Below are 21,365 nucleotides of genomic sequence, written 5' to 3' on the forward strand. Positions count from 1 at the left end.
TGACTTAGTTTTCAATATTGCCTTTTTTTTCTTTTGCTCTAAATTTAATTTTAAATGCCCAGAACAAAAGGGGAGAAAACAGGAGTTGAGAAGGGGACAAAAAAGACCATTTTGTTTCTTGTTAAATTTAATATGCTCTTTTAAAAGAAGCAAACTGTACCTGGCAAGGTCAGTTTCATATGCACAATTTTCTTTGTTCTTTGTGTACTGAAATGTCAGTTTTTGATGAATGTGCTTAAGATGAAAAATGATTTTTTTCAAGGGGAAGGAAGGCCAACTTGAAAGTTTATGATAAAGTAATTAATTAGCTGAATTGAGAAGGTGAGAGCGGGCCTAAGGAAACTTCCACTGTTCTTACCACAAGGACTTCAGTTTTTCCGAATTTCCACAAAGGTCCACAGCCCTCAAAATGCTCAGCTTCCCCAAAGGAAAGGCCCCAATTCATATGAATAACACCCACCATGGCCAGAAGCCCTCCTCCATCCAGCTGGGCTGGCAACCACAGGTCAAATCCCTGGATTGTAAAGACAACAATAAAAATCTCTACATAACAAAAGTTTCCAAGTCCCAGCCCCAGATTCCCCAAGGGACTTTGCACACAGTAAAATTCCAGGACAGCCAGAGGCTCCAGCGCTGCAGGCCTCAACAGGTGGTTCTAGGGAAAGCAGGCTCTTTCTTAGGTGACGACTTGGTAAGCTGATGCAGGGCCAGGGGTCATAAAACATGTGAATTAAATCTGAAGTTTTCACTGTCCCTAGTGGCACAGAACAGGTTAATAGGTTAATAAGTACTTCCTGGATCAAGCAACTGCTATCCTATTTTCTCTGACCAATGAGATTTTCCATGAGAATAACAGATTACCTACCAAAGAGGAATATCAAAAACTGTAAAAACTTGAAGGCCTACTCTGGAGCAAGTTAAACTGCCAACTCATAATAGCCTCTATAAATGAGGCTTTTTGGGGTCCAGACTTGTGGTTTCTTATGTGTGGGGAACCGCTGAGTATGACAAGATTCCTCCCCAGATACACAGGTAGATCCGCAGCTACATGTAACTGATCATCTTACCGACTGTCTGAGGCATGCCCTTATGTATGCCAGGCAGCATGTGACCCCAGGTCCTTCCCAACTCTGAAACCAGTTCTTTATCATGAAAATCACAGATACATTCTCAGGAGAAGACACTGATGATTCATTTTACAGACGATGAAACTGAGGCCCAGAACATGTCCAAGTTGGTAGAGCTAGGATGATTGACTCTACATCCTCTGTCTTTACCCCATACCACCATTCTAATACCAGGCTACTTTTCAAACAAATGCTTCACATCATGCAATGTTTCATGTTATCCTCAAAACTACCCGCTCAAGTATGTAATTCAAACATTTTCATCCCCATTTTACAGATGAGACTACTGAGGCTCAGACTTTCCCAAAGTAACACTAGTGAATGAGGAAACCAGGATCCAGATCAGCCTCCAAAGACACCAGTGTTGTTCACCCCAGTTCAGACCTAGGATTGCCCTTTGAAAATCCATATAGTCCCAACTACCTTCATGTTATACGTAACTCAGAAAGAAACTTATCCTGCCTAAAAGAGTCAGCCAAGGAACCTGGACTAAAATCGAGGGCTTCCACCTTTCAGTCCACAACCCTTTTCTTCCGAGCAAATCTGTTTTCTGAAATGTTTATATATAAGAGAGTAAAATACAACCTATCGATCAATCAGATCAATAAGCATATGTTAACTACCTATGATATGCCAGGAGGGGGGGAGAGGTGAAATCAAGACAATCCTTTCACTCAAAGAACTGAACCTCTCTTATAAGTTTGCGACTCACTTCATAAGGATAAAACCCTTACTTTATCCCACCCCACCCCCAAACCCTAGATCACAGGCCTACTCATACTAACTCACTCTGAAATACAGACATATACAAGTACATACATATATATAATATATGCAGAGAGAGAGATCTATAGGTAGATATAGATATGCATGTACATGTGTGTGTTTATGTGTATGTGTGTGTGTGTAAAACAGCTTTGAAACTATGGAAGTATCAGTGCCTGAAAACTCCCTCACATACATACTGATCACCAATCCTGAAGAATCCCCAAGACTGGCCAACTGAATCCTCCACTCCAATTGAATGCTCAACGGAGACATTTCACATTCTCTGATGGGCCTGATTTGTCATCCTCACCACAGGCCAGGAACACCTAGAACACCAGCTGTCCAGGGCCATAGGCTTCAGGTATAAGAGGAATGTTTCAACCCAGTCAAGCATGTAGTCATTTCTTGCATGAAGGTCTATAGTGTGAAGTGTGGCCTCTTCCTAGGGTGGTCATGCAGAGATCCTAGGCTGTCTGCTACCCACAGGGGTAAGCCTGCTTTCTTTCCCATCTTTTGATTACCATCAAGGAAGGAGAATTCAATGAACATTTATTGCTCATTTATGAGCCAAACTCTCACTTCTATGACTCATCATAGCATGGAAGTAAGCCTGGGTTCTCAAAGATCAATAATACAACAGTTACAATAATAGCTAGCATTTATATAGCATTTTAAGGTTTGCAAAACACTTTGTATGTGGTATCTCATTTGATTCTCAAAACCCTGTGAGGGAGGTGCTTATTTCCATCCCCATTTTACAGATGACAATCAACTGATTCTAGGAGAGGTTAAGTGATTTGTCCAAGGTCGCAGAGCTCTAGCTAAAGTACAGAAGTCCATCCACTACATGTTGTGTAATAGAAAGAGGGCTAAAGAATGCTGCAATCAAAGGAAGAAATTAATACATTCTCATGAGATTAAGATTCACAGGTGCCTGACCTATCTGTTCCTCAGTTTCCTTCCCTATAAAATGGGAAACTTCCCCCTACTCACCTGATGGAAGGAACTGTTGTGAGAAAAGTACTTTACAAACCCTAAAATCCTCTATAAACTTGGAAAGGTTTCAAGGAATAACCCAGAACCAACTTGTCACCTACTGTCTAAGTGCCAACTTAATTAAATGCAGAGAGCTTTAGAACCCACAAGACTGCCCATAAGGTAATGAATTTTTTAATCTCAGCAAATGATAAAATGTGGTGGGGGCAGCCTACCAATAAAATCAGGTCTCTTTCAAAATGTCCAAATATGTGTGAATGATACCCATGTTGACAGTGGGGGACCAAAAGAGAGTGAAATTAGCCAGTTTCATCCTCATGAAGTCTTGCAGTCAGATGCCCTCTGAAACACAGAGGCAGCTACAAGGAACAGAATGAATACATAAGCATCCTGCTCACCATGGTAGAGGGGAGTCAATTAATTTCCCATTTCCACCTGACACCCTGCCCCAAACCCCCCAGACCCAACTCTAGGTCATCCCCACCCGGACTTCACAGGTGCAAGGAGGAAGCAGCACATTTCCACCTGTGTGTGATGTTCAGAGGAAGGGAGCAGGCCCACCCATTTTATCCTTTCTGCAGCCAAGCCCTGCTTTGGAGAGGAAGCACTGAACGGCCTTCATTTTGTTTCCTGCTTAAGCTCTGAAAGGAAGCTGCCTATTTAGAACTAGAAATGCCATCTATTATTTAGAGTGGTAGTCTTTCAAAGAGGCTTCTTAAATCATGGACAAATAATAAAGCATTCATACGTAAGAAAATGAACAAAGCCTTTCAAAGGGGTCTGAGATGGGAGCGTATGAGCAGGCAAGAGGCCCAGCAAATACAGAGGAAACCACAGGATGTTAGCAATTGTGCTCCGTATCACCAAGAGGCAGTATGTCTGGGGTAAAGCTCTGTAGAGCAAGGGTTTGGGACTCAGGGAGACCAGGGTTCAAATCCTGCCTGCCACATTAGCTGGCAAGTCACTCATTCTCTCTGGACCTCAATTTTCGCATCTATAAAACAGGCATAATTCAATTCAACAAGGCTTTATTATGCTAGGCACAGGGAATACTACAAGAAAAATAAAACAGGCCAAGAGAAAAACAACATTGTGCAAATAGGTAAGATACATGTGTACTTAGAGTAAATAGCACCAGCCTCAGGGATTACTGTGAGCCTCAAATGACAGACAGACAGATAAAGATACACACAGATATACAGACATATATTAGACATATATATATATATATACACCCATCTGTGTAAACCTTGAAACATCATTATGAACGCAAGTGATACTGACGGTGATGATGATGATGATAATGGAGGGGACTGTTTTTCAGGTATAGGTTGAACAGGATGGCCACTGAAGGCCCTTCTAACTGAGAATCTGAGAATACTCCCCTTCAGATGAATTTATATAGCCTTAAGAAAGTTAGTTGGTCAAACAAGCACTGATTAAGCACCTACGATGTGTGAGGTACTCTGCTAAGTACAGGACAAAAACTAGTATCTGCTCTCAGGGGGCTCAGGGTATAATGGCAAAGTCAACATGAAAGCAACCATATACAAACAAAACGTACACAGAATAAACTGGACATAATCTCACACATAATCTCAGGCACTAAAATTAAGGAGGATTCACAAAGGCTTCTCGAAGGTGGAACTTTAGCTAAGACTTGATGACAGCCAAGGAGGCAGAGATAAGGAAGGAGAGAGATCCAGGCACGGGGTACAGTAAGTAAAAATGGAAACAAGGCTTTTCTCCTTCAGTGAATCGACAAAAATGTATTAAGTACCTACTATGTGCCAAGCAAACTTGCCCTTCCAGCAAATTTCTCTAATTTTATAACAAGATTAACTGTCCTACACTTGAAAAGAAACATATTATTTGAGGATTTGTCAGGTACTAAAAAAGGTCTTGGGATATCATTCAGTCTAACCAGAAGGAGGCTGAGATCTAGGGAAGTGAAAAGACTTGCCCAAGGTCACACAGATAGGAAAGAGAAGAGTCTGGATATGAACTCAAGTCCTCTGACTCTAAATCTAGTGTATGCCTTCTAAAGTTTTTAATTCAATTAAACAACAACCAAACTAGCTTAATCCCACTGTACATGCTTGTAGGAAAGGATGATCAAAAACAATAGACCTGTCATCTACATCTTCCATCCACTGTCCCCAAGAACTGGACGCCCTCTCCCTTCCTCAAACCCAAACTCCACTCATCCTTCATGGTCCCAACTCAAATCCTACCTTTCTCCAAAAAGCTTTCCCCTTCATCCCTCTTGCTCACACTAAGCTCTCCCCACTTTGATCTCCTATAGGGCAGGGACCGTATTTTGCTTCTTTTTGTATCCTTAGCACAAAGCCTGGTACATAGTAGGTGCTTGATAAATATTTATTGATTGGATAATTTGCCTGCATAATTCCACTGGGGACTTAACTATGCTGCTTTGCCTTATTTCCTAGTCAAAGTCCTATCTCCCCAACTGTAAAATGCTTTCGGGTTTAAAACTTCTATTTATATACTCCATGGTGCCTGGCATAAGACTTAAGTATGATAGAGGTTCAACAAATAGTTTTGGAGCTAAAGTTAATTGAAACCAGGCTTTGGAAAGGATGCAGAAAGATATCACCACCATCAACAAAAAAACTCATGGATCCAAGCCTTGTTGCTTCAGCTAAGAGACCTGAGCCAACCCCATGGAAAGGGTAACTTCTAGCCTTCTTCATTTTTCTCTTCCTTTTATTAAACTTCCATGTTTCTTTTCTAGCGAAGGTCCAACTTCCTAAAACGTGAACCACGTGGGATGAGCCGCCATCTTGAATTGTGAACACGATCTGCAGACCCTCTTTCCAGGTTGTCATTCACCTAAAAAATACCCTTTAAGAGGAGAAATCCATAATCGCTGCAACTATCCTGGTCTTTCTAGGCAAAGGGGAATAATGGCAGCCAGGTGGTACAGTGGATAGAGTGCTAAGTTTGGAGTCAGGGAGCTTCAACTCACTGAGTTCAAATCTGGCCTCAGATACTAGCTGTATGACTCCAGGCAAGACACTTAACCATCAGTTCCCTCATCTGTAAAATGAGCTGGAGAAGGAAATGACAAATTACTCCAGTATCTTTGCCAAGAAAACCCTAAATGGGGATCACAATGAGTTGGACACAACTGAACTATACCACCAAAATAAAGGGAGAATAATTCAACACAAATATAGAGAGCATCCAGATTCAAGCTACATCAAGCCCCATGTTTTCAAGGCAAAAGAAGTTTTGCAAATAAGGCAGGGGATAACTTCTGACCCTCCAAAAATATTGTCCCAAGGTAAGAAACAACTGGCTACTCAATCTACTTAATCCACTTAAAAGTTTTGATGGAAACACCACAGTGAAAATGCTTAATTAAGAGAAATGCAGATTTCCAGCATTAATCTCAAAAGCTCTGTTTATAAATATAACTTTTCCTAGCCATTAGTTCCTGCTTAAAATTCCAGTATTTATTACCCACCCATCCCACATTAGGAGATAAGGGTAGCTATTGCATCACCCACTTGGCCTGGCCCACCTCCAGGTACAAGTTGAGGACTGTTCCTACAAAATTCCAACTCCCAGTTCTTCTGTGGCCAGCCACCACTAGCCCACACATCATACCTTTCAGGAAATGTGTTAGCCACAAAAAGCAATTATTAAATGTGATTATATATTTATTTCTTGCTAAAATGAATCATATATTTCTGAGAATATCTTCTAACTACCATGCCATTTATTTTAATATGGGGCACTCAGAAGCTGGGGTGTGGTTTCAAAACATTTTTTTTGAAATAAGGTACAATCCAAAATTCAACATTATTTTATTTCCTTTTGTCACTTGAAAAGAACTGAAATTAAATTCACAGTGTAGAACAGAGTTCCAAATGCAAATTCTGTTTCAGGTTATCTGTGTTATCTCCCTTTTGAATGTGAAGATGACGTAGTTGGCTGGTTTACTTCCTGAGCTAGGCTACCCATAATGAGCAGAGTGTCTCCCTGCCCCTACTCCATCCTCACTCCTTTATCTTGTCTGAAGCAACTACTATGGGCCCAGCTAGCGGGTTATCACCAGGAGGATTTCAAGCCAGGAAGACTAGGGTTTGAATATCAACATATGTCACTTGTGTAGTCGCGTATGCACATCTCTCCTCCCTCTTTCCTCATCTGTAAAATGGGAATAATAATAGCCTACAATATCTACTTTCAGAGATAATGTACACTAAGTGCTTTGCTAACTCTGAAGGAACAAATAAATGTCAGTTATTAAGGATTAAAAGAACTCTTAAGTAGCTGAAGGTATTACAGATAATGGAATTTCCTAACGGCAACACATATTCAGAAGGAACTGGTCAATAGATGTAGGAACTTGAAAAAGTATCTGGGATAAGAGACACTGAGGATATCAATATTGTATGGAAGAAATATAACTGTGTTTCCCTCTACAACAACCATTCTGACAATCAGTGATGAGGTTCAATACAAGATTCTTCAGTACTCAAAATATCACATCAGACCCTCCCTCCAGAATGGAAGAACACAACCCCAGGATTACCTTAGGCTATTCTGAAAAAGTGCATCATCTCATGGTCAATCTTTTGATGATAAGTCTCTTTGAAACTGTGTCCAGAAAAAAAATGAAGTTCTTAACCAGACTAGTCATAAGAGGAAGAATTTATATAGCACTTTAAGGTTTACAAAGTGCTTTATACCTATTGTCTCACTTGATAGTCACAGCAGCCCTGGGGAGGTGCTATTATTACCCCCATTTTATAGATGAAGAAACTAAGGCTGAGGAATGGACTTGCCCAGGGTCATCAAGCAAGGAAGTATCTGAGGCAGGATTTGAATCTGTAGCCAAAGCCTTCTGAGCTTGTAAAGCTTACAGCTGCTTGTGCTTGTCCTCCATAGGCATAGCTTTCTGTGTCATAAGGTGGCCTCAGAGTAGACCAAGACAATGATGAGCGCCAACTCTGGATTTGGAGTAAAAATCCTGGATTTGGAAGAAAACCTGGCTCTGTGTGGCCCCCACCCCACCCCGGGCAAATTCCTTCAATTCTAGGGGCCTCCAACTTCCTCCCCAGTGACATGAAGGAGTTAGACCTCCAATGTCCCTTTTCCATTCTTAAAGTTATGAACAAAGACTTGTCACCAAAAGGGTGGTCATGAGATGATGCGCTTTTTTTCAGCATAGCCTAAGGTATATGTGTTTTTCCCTTGTGGAGGCAGTATCTGATGAAATCAAAGATATTCTGAGTATGAAAGTATCTTGTATTGAGCTCATCATTGATTGTCAAACAGTTCTTGTAAAGGGAAAACCAAGCTATACAAAAACAATTAGAAAGCAATCTTCAAGGATCCAGGATTTCAAAATGGTACCCAATCAAGTGTTAAATTATACGGTACAGAAGGCAGATAGAATATTAGACATCTCGTCCCAGGAACAAAGGGCAGTCTTTCTAAGGCCTCATTTCTACAGATGAGGAAATTGAACTTCAGGGAGCAGAAGGGACTGCTGAGGTCACAAACTAGCCAGTGGCAGAGTTTGTACTTAGAACTTCTGCTTCCAAACCCAGGCCCTGGGTTCCACTGTACCACGCTTGCTAGTATGCTACAGGAATTCTGAGATGGAAGAGGGCTAAACATTTGGGGGAAAAAAAAGTACTAATTGAATTGAATACTAACAAAACTCAGAATCATTATTAGAAAAATATGCATCATCCAAATTCTGGCAACAAAGAGCAATAACAAAACCAAAACTGCAGTATCCCACTCATGCAACTCACCGTACAGTCATCAAGTTGGCCAGACAACTACTGTTACTCCTAATATATTCATTTCTGAATCATGATTGCGTACACAGCTGTGCCCTGTCAAGTTCTACAAGGGCTAATCACATAAGAAACCATATGGACAGCCACTTTGGGGTCATGCCTGGTGCTGATGCCTTGTAGGGGAAGGAGATTGCTATATTCCCTCTATACTCCAACATCTCTCCCCAGTTCAGTAGCTTACAAGCTAGAAAGAAATTTCGCTGTCCCAGTCTTTACTTATTCTCTCATGTGTTCCTCTACTGTGTGTCACGGGATGAGAAGCCACAATGACACCACCCCACATCCTACCCCACCCAGTAATAATGAGAAATAGAAACTTCTGGGACCCAAGAGGAGCTCTCATGCAGAGCCCCATAAAAATGGCTATCAGCAATAATACAAGACTAGTGGCCTCAGTCGGCCAAGAATCTTAATCACAACCACTTATTCTTTATGTAAATATGAGAGGAAATCTAGGGTAACAGATGCCACCAGGAGCCAAGACATGGGAGCTCAGGCCTCTCTCACTCACTGATATCTATAAATTTAGGAAAATCAACTACTACAAGCCTCATTTTCCTTTTCTGAATCACTTCCTACCCTTACTTACATTTTGTCGTGAGGGTCACTTGAGATCAAGGTGCATTAGAGTGCTATGAACACACCAAATTCTAGTACAAGTGTAAGGTGTCCATATTATTTTATTAGCTAGTCTCCAAAGGATGGATTCTTCCACATGAAACGATTTCTCTAATTGATCGATCAAAGACCATGAAAACAATCAAGCCCAACCCATTACTTTGTAGATGAGGAAACTGAAGGACAGAGAGGTAAGTAACTTGACCAAGGTAACACAGTTAGCTGTAATAGAACAAGTCACCAAGAACTTATACAGTGCCAGAGCTGTACTAAGCACTTGGGATACAAAGAGAAAGGGAGAAGGGGAGGGAGAAACAGTGGCAGCCTTGGAGGAGTTTACAATTCTAATGGGAAAGATAGCACATAAAAGAAAGCTGAAGGGGGTGGGGAAAGGGACCCAGTAAGGGGAACGGTGGAAGTGAGAAATCCAGAGAGGTATAAAGGAGTGAGTTGGACATGGCTGGCCTGGGGGCAACTCCCTTAAAATGGAGGTTACAAGAGCAAACAGCCAATTCATTCGGAGGAAGAAGCTACTGGGGTGTAGGAATTTTGTAGCTGAAAAAGAACCCAGGTCCCCTAGTTTCAAATCCAAGGCAAATCTTTCTAGGACTGGCAGAATTAGGCCAAAACACCCTGGTCACCTGAAATCTAGTTCAACGTTCTTTTCATTCTCTGGCTAGCTCCCCCTTTTCAAAGCCACCTGCTAGAGCATTGCGGGACTCTCTATAGATAAATCAGAGAGATCAGAGAATCAAGTTTACTGTACATCTGGCCTGGAATCAGAAATCAGGACATCCACTACCACAGTGAGGCTGCTTTCTAGGGGGAAATGATTTTACCAGGTCATTTGTGTTATCTGAGTGTAACTAAGGAACATGGAATGGAGGCCAAAAGAAACCAGCCTTAGGATGAATATTGCTCTTTGCTTCCAGGCTAACTCCAACTGACCTCATTCTCAGGAGGCCTAAACCACCCCACCCCTTCCCTTATCTCACTCCTCCTTCCTTAACAACTGATTAAGGCAAGAACTGTATATATGGTACACAACCCAGTCAGGGGAGGCAGGAGGTTCACCAGCTACATGCAGGGCACTATAATGAGCACTGGAGAAGACACAAAGTTTTAAGAAGACTCAGTCTCTGATCCCCAAGAACTTAGGCTAAGTAGGGAGAGATATACACTGATTAAATTTTTTTTAAATAAATGAGAAGCAAATTGGAAAAAGACCAAGCTACTGAGGTCAGAAAGAGGTGAAAGATTGAAGAAAAGACTTGATGAAGCAAGTGGTATTTGGAATTTAAGGATCTATAGGAATTGCCTTACTTAATTAAGGGGCAGAAAGGACACAGCTAGTACTGGGATCAGTGGGAGCCAAGGCTCTGAAGAAGGAAGGCCCGGGAATGCTTAAGGTGTAGAAGTGAAGGAAGAGGAGGAAAAGAAGGTGAAGATAGCATTTATTTAGTGATGAAAAGATTGCAAAGCCTTTTACATATAATATCTCCTTTGATACTCACAACACCACTCTGAGATAGGTACTATTATTATCCCCATTTACTAGATGAAGAGACTGAGTCAGAGAAAGGTTCATTGACTTGCCCAATGTCACAACAAACTCGAAAGCAGGATTCATGCTCGGGTTTTCCAGACTCCAAGGTCAAGGCTCTATCTACTAGTGATTATCTGATGTGGAGTAAGAGAAGATAAACACGGGACACAGCTTAAAATAAGGTTCAAAAGGCACAGTGGCCAAAGATTATCAAAGGTCTTACATACCAAGCAAAGACATCTGCTCTGGAATCAGTGAAGAAAAGGGAACTGCAGAAGACTGTGGAGTAAAGGTGTGATAAGATGAAATCTATATCTGAGTAAAATTATTGTTACAACTATTAAAGATGGATTAGAGGGGAGAGAGGGTTGAGACTTGGAAAAACCTATTAGGAAGGTAGGAGGTTCACAGGTGTTAACTGCACATGTTTCTGGACTTTCTAAATGTATTCACCAGTTGTGCTGATTTTTTTTCAGTCTCCAACAAAGCAAAATATTTTTTGGCATATGGCATGGGTTTGAGGAGGAGAGATGGAGATACTCTGATGATGTAAGAAACAGAAAACAACAAAAATTATTTTTAAAAAACTGTAAGCAAATTTTGTAATATTGTAGGAAAAGGGTTCAGTGATCAGTGTCTCTTGATTTCACAGAATTTGGAAATGGAAGGGGCCAATTAGTGTGGTAAGACAGAAAGGAATTGTCGGCTTTGGAAACGAGAGGACCTGAATTCCAAGCTCTGCTTCTGCCACTCTGCCATTACTAGTGACCTTAAAGCAAGTCACTGCACTCTGGGCCTCCTTTCCTCAACTGTAAAACTGTAATTGGAGAGGCCCAGACTAGATGGCCTCTAACAAGTGGGGAGGGGAGGTACAAAGAGAGGGAGGAAACAGAGAGAGGACTGAGGAGGCAGAATGAATAACATTTTACACCAGACTCAAGTAAAGAAGATACGACAGTCAAAAATTCCACCAAGGTTTGGAGCATGGAAAAGTGGGTGAATGATATTATCACTGACAGAAAGTGAAGTGGATTGATTGACGGGGCAAGAGACCTCAGATCTTCCCAAATCGAGTGGGACATCCAGGCACAAACACTGGATAAACTCTGTGACAACAGATTATCTCATCTGGAGATAAGAGGAAGCCCCCTCCACAGCATCCCAACAAATGGCCATGTATCCTTTGCCTAAAGATCTCCAGTAAATAAGAAACCTACTACCTCCCCAAGTCATCCAATTCTACTTTTGAATGGTTTCATTTTTAAAGATTTTCATATTGAACCTAAATCTGCAACTTCTATCCACAGATACTAGTTCTGCCTTCTGGGGACAAGCAGAATAAAGCTAAGTTTTCTTCCATTCCTCTTTCAATATTTGAAGGCAGCTAAGAAGTCCTGCCCCCCAAGTCTTCTCTAACTCAAGGCAAACTAATAATAATAACAAAAAGAAAAATAATAGCTAGCATTTATACAGATCCTACTGTATGGCAGGCCCTGTGCTAAGCACTTTACAAATATTTTCACATTTGATCCTCACAAAAACCCTATGAGGTAGATGTAACTGTTATCCTCATTTTACAATGGAGGAAACTGAGGCAAGGAAGAGGTCAACCAGTTAATGTGTCTGAAATCATATCTGAACTCAGATCTTCCAGACTTCTTTTACGAACTATCTAACCAACCCAAGTCCCTTCTCTTAACATTTAATAGCTGTTGTGTCCTTGGACGAGCCATTTAATTTTTCTGTGCCTCAGTTTCCTTTTCTGGAAAATGGCAGTAATAACAGCATCTATTTTACAAGGCTCTTGTAAAAAAAAAATCAAAGGAGATAATACTGTTGTTTATATCAGTTCTCATATGACATGAGGACAAGACCCATAACCATCCAGTTGTCTTCTGGGAGTCATCGAGCTTAGCAACGTCCTCTCTAAAATTTGGTACCAAAAAGTGAACGCATTATTCCAGACTTAGAATGACAAGAGCAAAGTATAAGGCAGAGTGGGTGATGGGGAGCTAATGGGACCCCTAAAAAAGAAAAAGCCCTTGAACTTTACCACCAAGTTCAGCAACCAAGCTCCTGGCATTTCTCTGAATGTATCAGGCCCATCCCAGTATAATCTTTTCAATAGTACTGTCCTTTTTCACAGAGGCTGAGTGAGATGGAGGGGTTGAGTGGGGCAGTCCTTCATTCTCTGTTCCTTCAGGATCACTCCAGACTATTTACCACTCCTTAATCCTATCCATATTGTCTTCAGTCCCATCCTCACCAAATGCTCAGAATCTGGCCCACTTGTATTGGCATCACAAATACCACAGCCTCACTAGGAATCTCGCCCACCCAATCGAGTCTTAATAAACTGGCTACTTGAACTGACTTAAGAGGTTGAATTCTCTCAAGATAGACCTGCCCTGTACCCGTGCATTTTGGGTTCCTAGCACCTGAAATCACAACATAGGAAATCCCCAACCCTGGATAAGAGACAATAGTCACCTCCTTGGGCTGAGGTACTACGCCTTCTTTAATACAATCTAAGTTTGAATTAACCTTTTGGCTCTATTATCATACTACTGCCTTTTTTTTTTTAACACTGTTGGCTCTTACAATCCACTAAAATGCCCTATCTTTTAAAAATGAACTGCAGTCTATTCATAACTCCCCTATCTTGTTCTTGTGAAACTGATTCTTCAAGGGTAAGACTTGACCACTGTTCTATTAAATCTGATCTCACTCAGTTCAGCCCAACATTCCATCTGGTCCCCAAGACAGCTAAGTGGTTTGATGGATAGTGCTATGACCTTGGGCAAGTCACACAACCCCAGTTCCCTTTTCGAGAAAATGGAGTTAATGACAGGATGTACACTCACAGAGTTGTGAGAATCAAATGAGTTAAAACCTGAGGCTGAATCCAGTCTTAGCTATGCAACAATGGGCAAAAGTCACTGAACATCTCTCACTTTGAGATTCCCCATCTGTAAAATGGGGATAAAACAGACCACTTCACAGGGTGGTTGTAAGGAGCAAATGAAATAATACATCTAAGAATGCTTTGCAAACATTTAAAAAGCACTGTATAAAATGTTAGCTATCATTATTATTATTGTTGGGATTTTTTTATCAGCTTCACAAAGCATTTAAATGAAGCTTACTGTGTGCCAGGCACAGTGTTAAGTGCTGAAGGATTCAAAGAAAAGCCAAAAAAAAAAAAAAACCCTTAAGGAGCTCACATTCTAATGGAAAAGAAAATAGGCAAAAACCCTGGTAGATTCTCCCTTGGTCGCCAAGTTAGTGAGTCCTCCTATCTTTATGTCATCTAAAATATGGTAAGCAAGGTATTTACACCTTCATCCAAGTCACTGGTTAAGAACATTAAACAGCACAGGGCCCATCACAGATTCCTGCAGCCTACCCCCTAGAGATCCCATTCTAAGTCGATATAAAACATTAATGGCTATTTTTCGGATCCAGTCAATAATAATGAATCCACTTGATGATCATTTGGGGAACTTGGAAAAGACATCCAGGCTGGTGAGGGGCAGACTTGGGAGTAATCATCTAAAAGAGCTAAAACTGAGTTAGTAAATGAGATTTCCAAGGCAGAGGACACCCGTGATAGGAGAGCCAAAAACTTGCACTTGACTTTGTTTTTTGAGTGAGGGAGGGCTGTCCAGGTCACTAGTCTCACTTCTCCAGAGCTATCTGAATCCAGTGACCAGATATTCATCAGCGTGACTGAAGATGGCACAGGATGAGGCAACTGGGGACTTGCCCAAGGTCACACAGCTAGTGAGTGTCAAGAGTCTGAGGTGACATTTGAACTCAGGTCCTCCTGACTCCTGCAGTGGTGCTGTATCCACTGCACCTCCTAGCTGCCCTGTAAGCAGGTAGACTACTAAGGAAGATGATTAAGACAGCTTTTATTTAAGTTAATCTTTTTTTCATCTGTTGGACACAAAAATGTCTTTCTGAAGCCTGTGCTCTTAGATTATTGTTTTTAAATATATAAAATAAAAATCCACTGGAAACCAAAGGTTAGTGAAAATAAGATGCAATTTTTTCCCCTTAAATTCACAGATATCCCGATGACATCTCTTCATGGATCTCAGGTTAGAACACCTGTTTTAGATACTTTGAAATTAGAATTATTAGGATTAGACAGCTGATTAGGTATGGGGTTGGAGAGAGGGCCTGAGAAGGAAGAGTCACAGATGACTAAGGTTTTGAGCCTGAATGATTGAGGGGATGCTTGTTTCATCAGTAAGGAATTTGGAGGGGGGCAGATATTTTGGGGAGTGGGGTGAGATGAGTAGTCTTGGGTATGGGGCCTGGTCCCAAAGGCAGTTGGAGGTTTTGGGCTTCTGGGGAGAGACTGGGTTTATTAATCTATCTAGGAGTCCAGTGCTAAGAGGTGATCACTGAAGCATTGATTTAGAAGGGAGAGGAGAAACAGAGCTTCGGGAATGGTGGCTTCACTAGGAGTATATTCACTTGGTGGGTAAGGGGAAAGTGGAGGTTGGGGAACCTAAGAAAGAATTGGTCTGACTGCCTGGAGAAGCTTTGAAGTATCATGAAAGCTTAGGGAGGAAGGAAGGAAGGTATCCCTTTGTCTGTCGTACAATGAATGCTCCCGGAAGGTCTTGGTTAGAGAAGTCTGTGAAAAGACCACAGGACTGGGTACTTAAGACACCATTGGTGATCTTGACCAGAGTTGGAGTGGTGGGATAGTCTAATGCTGTTCCGGTTGCAGAAGTAGGTGCTGAGGAAGTACAGAAGGGTACTAACTTCCTAAGAAGTTTAGCCACAGCATCTTGAAGGGTAGACATGCCGTTTCTTGAACTAATAACTAAATCTTGTGCTCTTTTTGCCAGTCTCGTTGTCAATTCAATTGACATTTAAGGCCTCCCACAATCTAGATATCATGGTACCTGGTTCTGGGTTCCAATCCTACCTCCCATACTTACCACTGGGTAGCTTTAGATAAGTCAATTTAACTTTTCTACAACTCAGTTTCCTCATCCATAAAATGGGGGGAGGAAGAGAAGGCACACTAACCTGCAATCCATGAGCTTGGCTGGTTTTCTTTTTAAATATTTTTATAATTGCATTTCATTAGAAAGGTTTCCTTTGTAGTCCTATATATTGTATTTTATTCATTTAAAAACATTATCCTGAGAAGGGGTCCATCATGGCATTTAAAAAGTTAAAAACTTTTGGACCAGATGATGACCAAGATCCCTTGGAGCTCTAGATCTGTGAACCTAGTTCTCACCACATACTTCTATTCAGGCCCTCTATGTTTTAATCAAACTGGGCCCCAAGCAGCCCCTTAATCTTATTCTGCTCTTTCCTGCCAGAAGCACACTCCCCACCCCTTCAGGAAACCTTTCCTTATCCCTCCCTTCCCAAACCCCAACTAAAAGTCACTCCCACCTCAAATGTTGCTCAAGAGAGCTACAAAGTCATAGAAAACATAGATCATGTTCAATTCTCCCATTTTACAGATAAAGAAACTGAGTCTTCCCCCCTCAAAAAAAGGCTGAGTGGCTAATGAAGAGTTGCACATAGGTATAAGTGGCAGAGCCAACGTTTAAATATTTTGGCTTGAAATCCAGTGCTCTTTTTTCCCACTGTAAAATATCAACCTTTTATCATACTTACTTGTGTCTTATGTCCTTCCTCTCTTCCAACTGACTGCAGGTTCCTTAAGGATATGAAACTCCACCCTTTTTCATTTTTCTATCATTAGCCTAGCACACAGACCTCCACATAACAATGTCTAATTAGGAGGACTCTGCTGAACTTTGAGAGAAGTGTCAGCAGAATGATGGAGGTAGAAGTCAAACTTCGAAGGGCTGAGGAAAGAGTGGGTGGTGAGGAAATAGAAGTTACAGACAAGGAACCCACCTTCAAGTAGTCTAAAGAGAGGAAGAGGTAGGCAAGGAAACTAAGGTGCCTCTTTTAGGATAAAGGAAACACAAGCCAAAAACCAACTCACTTACAAGTCTCTTAGTATCTGCCCAGGAGCATAAGGATCCCTTTGGAGGTATCTTGACTTAAAAAACCATACATTAACATCATCTTTATTTTATTGTATTTTTATTTATTTGGTCAAATACTTCCCAATTACCAAATTTTGTCAATCTGTGATCTGTCAGTTGTGTAGAATCCTTCCCAACTGCAATTTAATCAGTTTTGAAGACTGTTCTGCCACCTCTGACTCAAAGCACATAAAGGTTGGATGACTTTGTCCAAAGTCACATACCAGTGTGATTTGAACCCTGGTCACACTAACAGCAAAGGACACCTCTTTATCCAACATACCACAACTACTTCAATAACCTGAACACATGTCAGTATAATTTATGGAAAAAATCCTCCAAGTAACAGTGATATTCAACTGGAATTGAGCCTGAGCAATACTGAGGAGAGAACAATAGGAAAAAGTAACTGATCCATTTCTAGACACCCCTTTTCACCCAATCCCAATCACATTCAGATTTCCTGTTCTGGACTAGGTATACCTCAGGAAATAGAAGGCAAAAAACCCATCCTAATGGATTTCTCTTTGTCCTCTGACTTATCCATACAGCACTTTAAAAAAATGCTTTCATATTCATTTAAATCAATAACAAATTCAGTAAAACAAAAATCAATAAAAAAGAAATTCAAGTCTGCATCTTTCTGGAAGCCCAAAAGCTCAGGATCATAGAATCATAAAACTTTAGAACTCAGAGAGACCTCAGAAAATGATCATTTCCTCCATTTACAAAAACCACTAGTGGTGAGATCTTTCAGCATATTTCTGAGAAACCTAGTTGAATCTAAATTATGGAAGCTTATCTCATATGACCCACTCAACTCCTAAAGGGTTGGGCTCATCAGTCACCTTGATGCCAGATACTTCTTGAAACTGAGAACTCAGAATCTTGAGTTTTGGATTCCCCATTAGAAAGGGAAACTTGGGACCTTCAACGCATTGTTGCCATGATGGAAGTCTGGGAATGTTAACTCAAAGTTCTGTCTCGAACATATTCCAAAAAAAATTTAAAAAAAACTATGCCCCTTCTGGACCTAAACATCAAGAAAAAATATATAATACACAGACACATCTGCATCTCCTTTTCCTCCAGCTAAATTGCTGGGTTTGCATTCCCTACAATACAGACGGGAAAGGGGGGTTGGGAGACAGGAGGGAGTACAGTGACTACTCTTACTTCCTCTTACAAAGGGGAGAAAGCAGAGGGGAGCAAACTGCTTTTTAGGATTTCACAAGTTCTTCTGGTGCCTGTGCAGCAAACAAGATATGGTGGGGCCAGAAGAGGGAAATATTCAGCTGCAGAATACACCCAAGGTACAATTTGGTACCCCAAACACTGCCCAGATGGTTTAACATTCAATTATTTTCACACACCACAGTTTTCCCACTGCCAAAATCAGATGCTATAAATACACATACACATGGCTCTCTTTAAAAACAAGGAAACAGTGATACATGTATCTGTTTGAGAGGTTTTTGTAAATGCTCTTAGCAAGATTGCTACTCTCCTCCTAAAGATAAACTTAGGCTTTCAGAAGCAATAGAGACCAATTGTCTTCAATGCACAGCTCACTCTAACTAAGCACACTCCAATTCTTTCTAAACACTTTTCTACTTTCTTCTACAAGTGACTCTAGCTGCCACATGGAGCCCCAAAGATGACACACTATGTATAAACTCAGTTGGCTTTATACCTCAATTCCCTAGGTACACCCTAGGGAAAGGCCACCAAGATGGAAAATAAGAAAATCTCAACTAGTAGGTGAACTCTTGATATGTACAAATCTATCAACTGTATTTATATTTTCATACAATATTCATTAAAGAAAGGCCAAAACCTCAAAAGCACAACCTAAGAAATAGCAAAACCTGAGGCAATGTGAACTTGGGAGTTTTAAGAGACCTAAGTTTGAATCTAACTTCCCATGAGCAAGTCACTTACTTCCTGAGCCTCAGTTTCCCCATGGAGATAATTATGCATCTACCTCACAGGGTTATTGTGAGGGTCAAAGAAATAATAAATATGATATGTTTGCCATTGAAATGACAGCTAATAAAATTACTACTTTAGTCACTGAAGACCGAGAATTTAAAACAATACCTCCACCCCCACCCAAAGCCCAGGGCAGGAAGTGAGTTACAAAGACTATTTGGTTTTGATGCTACTGCCTCCTTCAAACATGGCTGCTCCCAGCACACCATTAATCACATCCCAACAGAGACAATGAGATTTTCAGGCTGGGGTCCCATTGATTCAACGACCCTCATTACATCAGAGTTCACGTTTACTCTTTTGAATAATGCCAAGCCTAGGGATCTCACGATCTCACTGAAAAAGCTGTCGGGGGAGAGGGGGGAGGAAAAAGACCAACCAATCACGCCAACCACTGGCAGAAGCAATCATTCATCAGTCAGCAGTCAAACATTAACCAACTCAAACCACTAAACCTCTCTCAACTTTAAGAATTGGGATAAGGGAGAACCAATCTCCCAGGGCCTGCCGGGAGGAGGGTAAACACCGCCACTGTCAGGACTCACAGGAGGACTTTGGATGTGGGGTACGGGTTTCCTCCAGGTCAATGGACCGGCTGTCTTTACCCAAAGAAACTCATTTCTCAACCAGTCTCACTCAGTTTCCTTTTTAGAAAATGAAAGATCTCGCTTCTTTCCATGACCCACCGACCACCAGTGGAAAGACTTAAGAAACTTTTACCTGCTCCACTGCTAACCCACTCTAGAGCTTCTCCCTGTGATAAAACCAACCTGTTCCGTCAGTCCACTTCCATCTGGGAGACTTCTTACATAACCCCTAGCAGCTGCAACTTAAGGCTTCAACACAGCTTATGGCACACAGGAAACGCTTAATAAATGCTTGCTGACTGACTGAGCAGGGCGTAAAGTAGCCACTTCAGGGGACTGAGGGGCTTGGTGCTTTCTTAAATGCATTTCTGAAACCCACTGACTTAAAAAAACCACTGCCCTTCTTCCCTACCCCCCCCCCTCACCCCAGGGGTCCTTCACGAGGCTTTTACTCAGGCCATTGGCCAGAATAAAGTCAGCAGGACCCGGTCTTCCCTTTCCCTTACCGAGGGCCTGACCGATCTCCCTCTTTCTCCCCACGTCCCTACCCGAGGGTGACACCCTGCAAACAAGACCTCCCAACACGTTCTGGAATGGGGCAGGAAAGGGAAAGGAACTGAACTCTCGGGGGAGTCGGCGGGTGGGAGGCGGGGTCCTGGTAGCCGGGGCACCCATCCCCAGAGAGGAGCCCAGGGCACAAGGAGGCTGCCCGCTGGGGTGCCAGCCGTGTGTCCCGGAGCGTGAGAACAAGTTGGAGGCCCAGGACTGAAAGCGAAAGGGGAGGGGAGGCTCGAGCGGCCGAGAGGAGCCCCGGTGGCCGGAGACAATGAGGGGAGGAGAGCCCAGCCTGGAAGGGGAGCCCCTCGCGGGCGATCGGCAGCGGGCACGGGCGGGGGGCTCCCCACTACTCACCCGCGGGGGCGGCGGCGGCGAAGGCGCTCTGCCCGGGCCGGGGAAGTTTGAGCAAGTTAAGCCGGGAGGAGGAGGTGGCGAAGCTTGGGCTCACTCAATCCATCCGGGTGCCCCGAGCATCCGAAAAGGGGGCGGGAGAGAGGCGGAGACACTGAAGCGGAGCCAGAGCCCCCGAAGCTCGCGAAGGAAAGGAGGCGAGCCTGCCAGCCCGCCTGGGCGCCGGGTGGGATCCTGCCCCTGGCACAGCGGGGAGCGCAGCACGTCTCGGGAAAGGAGGCACGAGAGGCGGGGAGCGCTTCAAGGCCCACGGGAGGCGCTCGCCCCCTTCGCTGGATGGGTGGATGGATGGATGGATGGATGGATGGACGGATAGCTCGCCCTCCCCGATATTCACAGCGCCAAGCCTGGTCCCCTTGTTGTTATCTGAGGAGAGCGGAACTTCCTTGCACTGCTGGTCTGCCCGCCCCTGGACCCTGCCACCACGCCCCGCGCCCCGCCCCGTCCCTCAGCCCGGCCCAGCCCCGCCGCCGGCGCGGGGACCTGCGCCCACCCCAGAGCCCGGAGACCTCGGCTCAGCCTCCTCCCCGCCGCGCGCCCCGCCCTGCTCTCGCCTCCTCCGGAGGCTTGTCCCTTCTGGCCCCCTCCTCAGCCACCTTTGGAGAGCTCACGCTGGCTCCTTTGCTGCCTCTTCTGGAGCTGGAGCGGCGCCTGCTTCCATTGTGTGTGCCACGCGTGTTCCTGGAGCGCCGCTGGCCAGGGAGAGCCCGCTGATCGTGAGCGTGGACATCTGTGCCTGGTCCTTTGTAATGAGTGCCCTCCTCTGACAGCTCTCATTACCCTGTCCATGCACATACTAGCTGTTTGTTTGCCAGCTGTTTCATTAACCTGCGAGCTCTTTGAGAGCAGGGAACTCTTCCTTTTTTTCCTTTCTTTGGTTCCCC

The 21,365-nt window shown here is 42.9% G+C and overlaps 1 protein-coding gene across 1 annotated transcript in view; it reads right to left on the reverse strand.

The window, feature by feature from the left end:
* Positions 1 to 20,562, reverse strand: part of TSPAN14 (tetraspanin 14) — a 79,554-nt gene extending 58,992 nt beyond the window's left edge. Inside the window, exon 1 of the mRNA XM_072627977.1 lies at positions 20,425 to 20,562. The gene's annotated coding sequence lies outside the window, so the exon portion shown is untranslated. The remainder of the gene's footprint in view (positions 1 to 20,424) is intronic.
* Positions 20,563 to 21,365: the final 803 nt, after the last annotated feature.

Source organism: Notamacropus eugenii, chromosome 1, assembly GCF_028372415.1.
Source record: "Notamacropus eugenii isolate mMacEug1 chromosome 1, mMacEug1.pri_v2, whole genome shotgun sequence".
Taxonomy (NCBI): Eukaryota; Metazoa; Chordata; class Mammalia; order Diprotodontia; family Macropodidae; genus Notamacropus; species Notamacropus eugenii.